We start from the raw sequence: 10674 nt of genomic DNA, 5'->3' as shown, positions 1-10674 counted from the left end.
AGGTCTTAATTAATGATGCATGTAAAACCCAGTGGAATTGTGCATTGGTTAAGGGAGGGTGGCGAGGGGTTTGGGGGAGAGGGAAAGAACATGAAGCATGTAAGTATGGGAAAATATTTAAAATTAAAATTAAAATTTCCAAAAAAAAGAATATTAGTACTATATTATCATATAAGACTCATCATTGCTCAGATACCTTTCTAAGTTTCCCTTGATTCCTATGTTTGCATTTCTAAGTTCCTACTCATCTCTGGTCTTTGCAACAGAAACACTTTAGAGTTCTTTAAACCATTAAAGATCTATTTTTTCTCCAATAAGATTTTACACAACTTGTAGCCTTAGTTATTCTTGATTGTTCTTTTGCTTTTTGGAATACTGTATGTCAAATTCCTCTCTCATTAGTGGATTAAGCTACCAGGTCTCATGTGATTCTGACTATGCTTTTTCTTTATGACTTCTTACAGTATTTTTCTTTCCTTTGATATGGAAGGGGCTTGTACTTTACTGGCCTAGAAAGGTCCCTAGGTGGGTGGTTATCATCTCCCATCCATCTAGGAAGGATTTTTATTTCAGTTGGTAAGCCAGAAGGACTAGAGCCAGAGAAATTTTGAATTTTGGTGGGAAACTTCCTTCTAGAGACCCTTAGAATTCTGAGATCTGCTTCTGAAGCAGCTCATGGAATCAAGGAGAACTGGAATCTTTAAAGAAAGTTTCCTAAATACAAGAACAAGATGATCCAAGTTGTAAAAGAGCTAGAGAAAGTTATCAGAATATATAATCCAACTTACCAAGATTTTGACTTGCTTTTGGAAAAGGTTTTAACTAAGATGGAGAAATAGCAGATTGTAGAGCAAACAAATGCCAATACTGCTCTCACTCCATGGTTGCCTGAATACAATGACCTTGACATAAATTCAGTGGAGAATTATACAGATATAACACAGCATATTATAATTACAGATAAAATATAAGACATACCCTGTCTTATAGTTATTTAAGTAAAAGGGAGCAGTATCTCAACCCTAGACCAATCATAAACCCAATCAGGTATCAACACCAGAAAAGCATAAGGGATAAAAGAGAAATAATATTCCTAACCCATATTGAAATAAGTATAATATGTATTTGAGATAACACCAGCTATTGTTATATTGTAAAGCAATTAAAACTCTGCTTAATAGGCTGCCTTTTACCTCTAGGATAGGAGATTGGTGGTTGTGTTTAAAGTCCTTCACAACTACCTTTCTAAACTTAGTACCCATTACTTCTTACCCATTACTTCTCTTCACACATACTGCCTTTTAGTCAAATTGGCATTCTTTTTGTTCATCACACACAACTTTTCCTTTCCCACTTTTGTTTTTGCACAAACTGTCCAACATCTCCCTCCAAATGGGTTAGGAAAGGTAACAAAACCAGTACTTAACTGGACTGAGGAAGTTCAAGCTTTGCCTCCCTTGAAGGTGACCTATCATTGTGTGGCTTCCTGGCCACACGGTCAAGTCCCTCCAACATGGAGCATATTAGAAAATCAGATATGAGTAACTAAGATTGCCTTGTTGACCAGATGTGTTTCCAAATGAAGATGACAGGGAACCATCTATAGAAGCTAAGTGCTACTGCATGTTTTGGCATATCCTTACTATGTTAGGTAAAAATAAACCTTTTCTTAATTGGCTAATGACTTTTGAGTCACTTTCATCTTAATTTCATACCTGAATCAGCAGCATCCATTCATCAGGAACACCCCAAACAGTGCCATACCTCCCATGGAAGTGCTACCATGATGGATAGTTGTCTTATTCAAGGACAAGTAGTTATTACAACCATGGGTGAAACTATCTGCTTGCTGTGTCCTTGCCTAGTTTGATGTATCTTATTTCTCATTAAATAGAAGTTTCTCATTCAATAGAAGTTTCTAATATTAGGTCTTCATGTGATTAGAGAATTAGTCAGTCAAGATATTGCAAAAGTAATCATGATCCTATATTTTCGCCACAGAAGAAAACAGTAGATAAGAAAAGATTGAAGATCAGAGATGGGAGAGGGAGGTACAGTGATTGTAGGAACAATCTTTCAGAGAAGGTAAAACAAGACTGGCCTTGGTGAGAGGGTCATCTCTATTAGAAATTGGAGTAAAAGGGAAGAAAATGGAAGATGAAATCAAGAGGTGCCCACATGTAGAAAAAGGGGAGAAAAATGCCTTACGGTGAATGATTTCTATGTTCTCAAAAGAATATGAGCCAAGGGTCTCAGATGGCAGTGTGGTGGAAGAGAATAATGTGGAAGACTTAAGGAGAGAAGATAATGTTTGGAATAGATTTTGGAGAGAGTGGAATTGAGACTTTATTAGAGAAGAATAAAAGGCTTATCCTATAGAGAAGGAACAATTGAAACTAAATTGTTAGTGGACCAGTTTGATTGGGTTACATTGTACTCTAACTTCATAAGACAACACATAAGAAGGATTAGAAGAGGCAGATGAAGTGAGTGATCCAGGTTTGGGATTTGTCAAGGAATATCAAGGGATAATAAAGGATACTATAGAGCTAATTTGGTTTACTATAGATCTGAGACTAGAGAGAGAAAAAATGGAAATTAAAGAAGGCTTGGCAATCTGAGAGACAGAACAGGGGAAATGGAACATTTTGACATGCCAATGAGCTTGAAGAGTAAGTTTAGGAAGGATATTTAGAAAAGTGGAAAAAAGGAAGTTACAATATGACTGAAGAATTACCAGACCGTTGACCCTAGAAATGAAAGATGGTGAGATAAAAAATGTGGCCAAAGTGGAATGGAGTTGTAGAATTGGAAGAAACTGGGGTATCTCAGGTAACACAAATTTCCCTAGTGTGAAGACAGGAGTTGGACCAGACAGGAAGATTTTAAACTAGACACAATGGGAAGTGCAAATAAAACTAAAGGGAAAGATCAAGCTGAGGTGCAGATGGATAAAAGAATGGACAATGGGCATGATTCACTTTTAGGAAGTTTATTCTGTATCACAGGAGTTTGAAAGTAATATAGCCGAAGGATCTAGGTATATGTAGATAAGGAAGCATCATCACAATGGTAGGTAGAATGTTCTGTGTCATATTGTCTTTGCTTCTCTCTTGGGCAATGGTCTAGACAAGTGATTCTATTGACCATGAGGTGAGATCTGGGTAGAAGAGGAAGTGTCATGGAGGGAGTGGTATGAAAAAGGGGGTAGGGTGGGAGGCTTTCCTGTCATTCTTTGAGGAAAGGAATTAATAAAAAGGACTTTTAAAAATTATTTTTCCCACATTTTTTATTCATTCTTGTGAAGCCTTTGTGTCATGCATTTCCTTTAGTGAGTGGAATAAGAATTGTCTTATACTTGATACCTGTATTCTTTTTTAAGAACCTTTATCAGAAGAGAAAAAATTATCAATCAAGAAGGGATTGCATAACCAAGATATAGGATTATTTCTCTTTTAACCTTTTATTTGTTTCTTATTCACTCTTATTTCAGGCCATTAAGGAGTTATGTTCTGATATTTCCACATTGCAATATGTTTCTTACTAATTAGTTATATCTGCTCAGGTTTATTAAATATTATTTCTTTATTAAACTAAAGAAGCCTCTTTTTCATAAGTTTTTGTTTCTCTCTCTCCATATATATGTATATATCAAATCCATATATATGTATATATCAAATCCATATATGTATATGTATATATCAAATCCCCTAATTTCAGTTATTAAATAATCATGTTTTTGCTTCTCTCTCTCCATATATATATATGTATATATCAAATCCATATGTAATATGTATATGTCAAATCCCCTAATTTCTGTTATTAAATAATCAAAATTACTGGCTATTCTATTTATTAACAGTGGAATAAAATAATAAAACAAAGACAAAATTATTTTTAATTAAGTACCTTTGAGAAAGGTCACAGTCAAAATCACTTTTAACTATTGCTGTGTCTTCTATCTTTTCAATTCTGGAAACTCATTCAGTTCCATTGGGACATCAATTCAAGTCTCTTTTCTTTCCATTTCTTCATAAGAGAAGGGTTCAACTCATCTCTCTGAAGACATGAATTCCCTTAATCCTTTTTCTTTGCCCTCTCTTCAACTGTCACAATTAGTAGTCTCTCCAGAATGTCAAGTAAACTCTCAGCCTACATACACTCATAAACTGTCACTGCAAATTCCCATTGCCTCTTAAAGATGTGGTAATGATCTCTAAAGTCTCTGTGGAAAGTCTTTTGAGCTGGATTTATACTACATTTTAACCTTCAAGAACTTTGTAAGATTTTTGCTATTTGAATTTATAATTACTGATAGCAATGTCACATCAAGAACTTTATTTAGAATTGACAGAATAAAAGAATGGAAATGATTTAATAGGAGAAAATTGTATTTATGGAACGTAACTGATGGCAGCAGACTGCAGTTCTTTATTCTAGATTCTTCCTTATTCTGTCTCTTTTAATGTAACCTTAGTTGTTGTTTTTTAATGGATTTTTTTACCTTGGATGTTTTAAGATATCCAACTCTATTAATAGTTGAAAAAAATGACAAGTGGTACTATGATCAAGATCTTGTCTTACAAAAACCCAAATTCTTGGGTTCAAGAATCCATCACCTTCAGGTGCTATTCCCAAATCCTAAGTAAGAAGTGTTTCATGAATATGTGAGGCAGGGAGGTACATGACCAGCAGGATGATCATGGGTGTAACATGGCCCACTAAGTGCATTCACATCCTCTAATATGTGTTTTTTTAACCCTTACCTTCAGTTTTAGTATCACTTCTAAGACAGGAGAGTAGTAAGGGATTAAAGGGGCTAAATGACTTGCCCTGGCTCAAACTGCTAGGAAGTATCTGAGGCCAGATTTGAACCTAGGTCTTCCTGATTCCAGTCCTTGAGTTTTATCCATTGTGTTATCTAGCTGCCGCCTACACGTTTTACATCTGTTTATCACAGACTCCAAAATCCCAGAATACAGTTACTCAGCAACAACATTTGCCTCACTACCCCTGCTGAAGAGGGAAGGGGAGAGATGGAGAGTCTTGTGTTTAAGTTCCCAAACTACCTAGAAACCCCAGTTTCATTTGAAGCTTTTATAGCTCTATTTGGCTTTGCATAATCCAAAATTAATGTGACCAAGTCCATCAAAGGCTTCAAGGCCATCTTTGCCAAAGGACCTAGAAAACAAGTGACAAGAAAAAAGAAACATTTCTGCCATGTATAAAGAAAATCAAAGACTTGTCCAGGAAGGCAAGAATAATGATTTTAGAGGAGATAGATATAAAACCACCTCCCCTGCTACACAAAGCTCAGGATGTCTTCCCAGACCCAATTTCCAAAGTCAAGCAAATAACAAAACAACAGCATTTATAAAATGCTTTTAGGTTTGCAAAAGCTTTACAAATATCTCATTTTTATTCTCATAACAACCCTATGAGGTAGTTTCTATTATTATCCTGGTTTTATAGATGAGGAAATTGAGGCAAATAAAAGTTGAATGAGTTGTCCAATTTCTCACAACTAGTAAGTGTCAAAGGCTATACATGAACTCAGATCTTCCTTGCTCTGATGTTTGCATCACCTAACTGTCCAGGTCAGAATCCTGGCTTTTAAGCAAACCGACAATACAGATCAATCTCTCATAAAGTCCACCTCACATTCTGGTTGTAGTTTGTCATTTAAAATCATCTTTCAGTCCTGACTGAAAGAGAAGTGGAAATAATAATGAGGAGCAGTATGATATCTATAAGAATTTAAGGGCTGTCCTCCCCAAAATTATAGTGATAAAAGTGGATAGAGTCAATGGATTCATGTTTGAAGTTAGACTTTAGGTGAACAGGAATCACCAAGAAACCACATAGTTTGAACCCTAGTCCTTTGGGTCAAACAAGTTATGGAGACAACTTCCTTGACTTTAGGAAAAGAACTAACTTACCCTACCTGGTAGAGAAGAGAGGATGAAAATACCCTGATTTGTCACACTCTACCCTTAGGTAGCAAATTCTAGAAAACCTTCTACCATCTAATGACTTTAAAGCCATGACTCAATAAGAGTTTGGCATAAGCAATACTGGGGAAATAAGAAGGTGGGAAAGGTAGTAAAAACCAACCAAACAAAAAATTTAATAATATCTTGAAGAAATGACCAGACATCTCCCCACTTCAGAATAACCATGCCTCAGATCTCAATGATGTAGTTCATACAGAAGATGATGCTAAATCTTTGAATTTCACAGTGGGTCTCCTGATATAAGGTAATGAAGAGGAACATAAGCAATACCAGGGATACCAAGGTTTCAACAAAAATGATGGTACTTTCACCACAGTAATCAATTCTTCATAATGGATATTGGGGGTGAGAGTTTAGGATGACACTGATGTTGAGTGGCTGGGAGGATGATGGTAACCTCAGTAATAGAAAAGATAGAAAAATTGGAGGGCTTGGAGGGGAAGACAATGAGTTCACTCTTGAACATGTTGAATTTAATATGCCAACAATACATACAATGCAAGATATCCAATATACACTTGGAGATTGTGAGACTGGAATAAGGTTGGGCCAGGGCAAATAAGTCTGACAATCATTGGCATAGAGATGAGTTGAATCCAAGGGAGTTTACAATCTGCCTGAGTCTCCTGAGGCATGAAAAGTCTCCAAAGTGATGACAGGCTAAGCTTCTTTTTGGCAAGAGTTCACCTTAGTCATTCTGAAAAGATTTCCAAAATGTCAAGACCAGAAAAGGAAGAGCCATTCTAATGAGTTGTCTTTAGATGTTGTGCAAAATTCAGCCTTTTGCTTCTGTTTTTTCCCCAGGACACTGTCTTTAAGTGTCATTTCATTTTCATCTTATGTGAAATCAGTGGAATGTTATCACAATGCTGGTATACTAACTGATGACACCCTTGATTCTTTGCCCAAGTCTTAGTATTTGCCCTCTTTAATAACTTGAAGATTAAGTGCGACTTTTTGGTATTCTACTCTTTTTCTGTTAGTAATAACCTTGGTTTAGAATATTCATCCCTGAAATTTTCTTGGCACCTTCCCAACTCTGCCATTCCCATTGGTCCACCCACTCAGAGAGAAGATACTATCTTAAGGCCATATAAGAACACCTTAGCTGCCTTGAAGGACTTTTAAGTATGTGTTGTTGGAGTGGGGAGAGAGTGCTTCTCTCCAAGGTCCCAGTTTCTTATATGATCTTGTGTCAAGGGCCCACCTCGACAGCTCCAGTTATCCTGAGAGGTGTAATGGTTTAGCTGAGAAAGAGAGTCAGAGACACAGGAGATTTCCAGAAGCTGTTCTGAGAACTTCCTGTGGAATTTTATTTTTTATACTTTTCTCTCACAGCCACACAAATGCTGGGAAAATTTACATTTCAAAATCAAAACATAGAAGAACTCAAGGTAATACATAGTTGCATAAAATTTGGCACACAAAATGTATTTCTACATATAGATTATACTTAGTCTAAACAATCTTCAAGGCTACCAAAACCTTACTTTATCTAAGTTTTATTTTAATAAAAAGAACCCTCAACATATTTCAAAAGCGGATTAAAGTGTGAGAATGTTTGGGTTGACAGGGTTAAATTCAGTGTGAGAAAATAAAGTGAGTGTATTATGTTTTGATTTTGCCATGCTGTGTCCTTCAGACTCTTGAGACAGAAAGAAAAAGATAAAAGCAGCTTCTGCTATTTTACTGAGGGTATGAACTATTAACTCATTAAATGCTGGTTTATTATGGAGTATTAAGGGGAATTCTATAAGGGGAGTTCTATAAATAGATCTCTATAAAAGGAGTTCATATCTATACTATAAAACTTGGGGCTATCCTAAAATGTAGATTATAATAATTTCAATAATAAAAAGTGTTGATCAGAAGAAAGTCACACAGAGGGGTCTAATTGGGTTATCCATCCATCCTGTGGCCTGATTTTCAGACAACAGGGATCAATGTAGGGCTCTGCCATCTACGTTGACTCAATGGTACCCTGATGGTGGACCCTTATTTCTCTGAGGGCTCTCAGCAACCTTGTTTATTAAGAGATCCATAAATCTACATGAATGAGGCACATCCTAGAGTGTAGCTTGGCTAGGAATTCATTTATAGTAATTTTTTCACTTATCTCTCTCTTTATACACACACACACACACACACACACACACACACACACACACGAGCTAAGCATCAAGGATCAAGGCATCAAGGCACAGGAGAAAGAGTACTAGATTGGGGAGTTTTCCTTGGAATCCATAACTTTGCAATCTATGCATTGTAGACAGGTCAGTTAATCTCTTTAGTCCTCAATTTATTCATCCATACAATGAAAGAGCTGGACCAGATGAACTCTTAGATTGCTTCCACTTTTAACATTAAGCAGTCCTATAACTGAGTGAATAAATGAATAAAAATATTTATTAAGCATTTACTATGCAACAGACATTTTAAACCACAATGTCAATACAATTGAGGCATTTCCTTTCTTAAGAATCTTATAATATAATAGAGAAAGCCATTGCAACCTGTGGCATGGTAGCCTTGTAGAGATGTTATATTCAGAGATGTCACAGGGATGGTGAATGGAGTAAGAGGACAGTCAACTGATGTTTACTTTCCAAGAATGAATTTGGTCATTTTTCCCAGAGCTAGAGATGTAGGAGGGGTAGAGAAAACTTACCAATGGTAACATGGCATGAAGATGATCAGAGAACAGCACCATGGTGGCACTGGGTTAGAAATTCAGAAGCCAGTTTCCATTGGCTTACATTGGCTCTTAAGAGCCAAATTATAATTTTCGTTGTGAACATTTACACCTTGGAAGTTGACTAACACCACAAATCAGAGCCTGATTTATTGTTGATTAAAGTGATATAGAAAATTAACATAATGCAAGTTAAACTTAAAAGTATTTTCAGTGCACAATTTCCCCTTAGAGAGCTGATTGTTTAAAAACATAAACCACAGATTGAAATCAAGGCTGGTGAACACTTGCCAATTTGAAGTGTGGAGTCCCACAAGTTGGAGATTTGGAAGAGAGTTGGAAATGGAGACAAGATCCAGGATAATGGCCCCTGTTTCTACTCTTCAGAAATGAATGAGCAAGAGCGCTAGTGTCTGCCCAACTGAAACAATGTTCCCTTTCACTCACAACAGGAATGAGATTGTTTATTATCTTTCATGTCCCCGGAAAAGGGCTTGGCCTGGGATGTGGGAGTGGGTTAAGTTAGAATAGTCATTAGAGAAGTGAGGGTGATTCTTCTCTTTAGCAGTTACACTGAGGTTGTGTCTGCACAGCTAACTGGTATTTGAGTTGGTCAATAAATGTGTTCACTTGGTAAAAATAAAAACCAAATGTGACTTTTAACATTGATTTAATCACCATAGCAATGAACTGGAGAATGAGAAAGGTATCATGGTTCGAGAAGGGAATATATCATTTAATGGAAGGGAAAATTGTTATCTAAAGAAACTAATGTATCTCTCTATATATACATATCTATCTAACTATATTCATACCTCTGTATGGAGAGAGAAAGAGGGGGGAGAGAGAGAGAGAGAGAGAGAGAGAGAGAGAGAGAGAGAGAGAGAGAGAGAACTCATTAACCAATCTCATTTTCTTTCTTTTTAGACATGTATGGAAGGTGAAAGCTAGGACAGAAAGTTACTTAGAGGAAGGAGAACAAAAGCATGAGGTCCCAAGCCATAGAGGCTCTGTTTTGACTGAGTGACACCTAGGCTGATGTAGCACCTACTATTTGAGTTGATTTGCTTTTCATGATATTTCTCATTGTAGAATTGACATTTGATATGAAAGGAGTCTTGAAGAATAGTGATCAGAAGTGCTACTTGAACCTAAAAATTAGGTTCTTCTCCTAGTCTAACAATATTTAATGAAACAGATAAATATAATTCTAGCCAGGAAATTCTCTCTGAGTAGGGGAGAGTGGCCATCCTTTGGCCTCAAACTCCTGCTTCCCCTATTGACAGGAGTCAGAGATGTCTATTCCTGCCTCCCTAGAAGCCTCATCTAGACAGACCTATGTGAACACACATAACTTATGTGGATGCATTGCATACTGTAAGATGGAATTTGAGGGGGGCTGACAGTAGAACCCCAAGAGTGAAGAGCAGTTGGTGACCATTGGAACCAGGAGGATTTAGGGGAGAACCCCCAAGCAAGTGGGTAGTTGGTTTTGGAGTTGTGAAGGAGAAGGAGGTGGAAGTCTGCAGCTCCTGATCAATCCTACTGTTGAGACATATCTATACACTTGATCTCCCTGGGAAACTGTGACAGTGGCCAGAGGCTTCAGACATTTATAAAAGTCAGTCTCTCTGAAACAGCCTACCCTCAAGGAATTCTGGGAAGATGGCAGCATAGAAACAGCAAGGCTCCAGAGCTCCATAAAGCCCTTCACCAACAATCAAGGGCAAAGGGCTCTGAAGGAAAAGAAAACCAAATCTGACAACACAACAGAGCTGGGGGATCCTCCAGCTGAACCCAACTTAAAAGTTACATGGAAAAAAAAGAGAAAAAAAGCCTGAATTCTTGGAACTCTCCAGTGGGAGCAGAAAGAAAGGAGGAAGATCCCATATCCCCTCCTCCACCTAATGTGCTGAGTCTCCAGTGGATCCTGGAATCTCTGGGTGGGCTGGGGCACTAGTCCCAGGG

This window comes from Gracilinanus agilis, chromosome 6 (assembly GCF_016433145.1).
Source record: "Gracilinanus agilis isolate LMUSP501 chromosome 6, AgileGrace, whole genome shotgun sequence".
In the NCBI taxonomy this organism is placed as follows: Eukaryota; Metazoa; Chordata; class Mammalia; order Didelphimorphia; family Didelphidae; genus Gracilinanus; species Gracilinanus agilis.
This window is presented reverse-complemented; position numbering follows the sequence as displayed.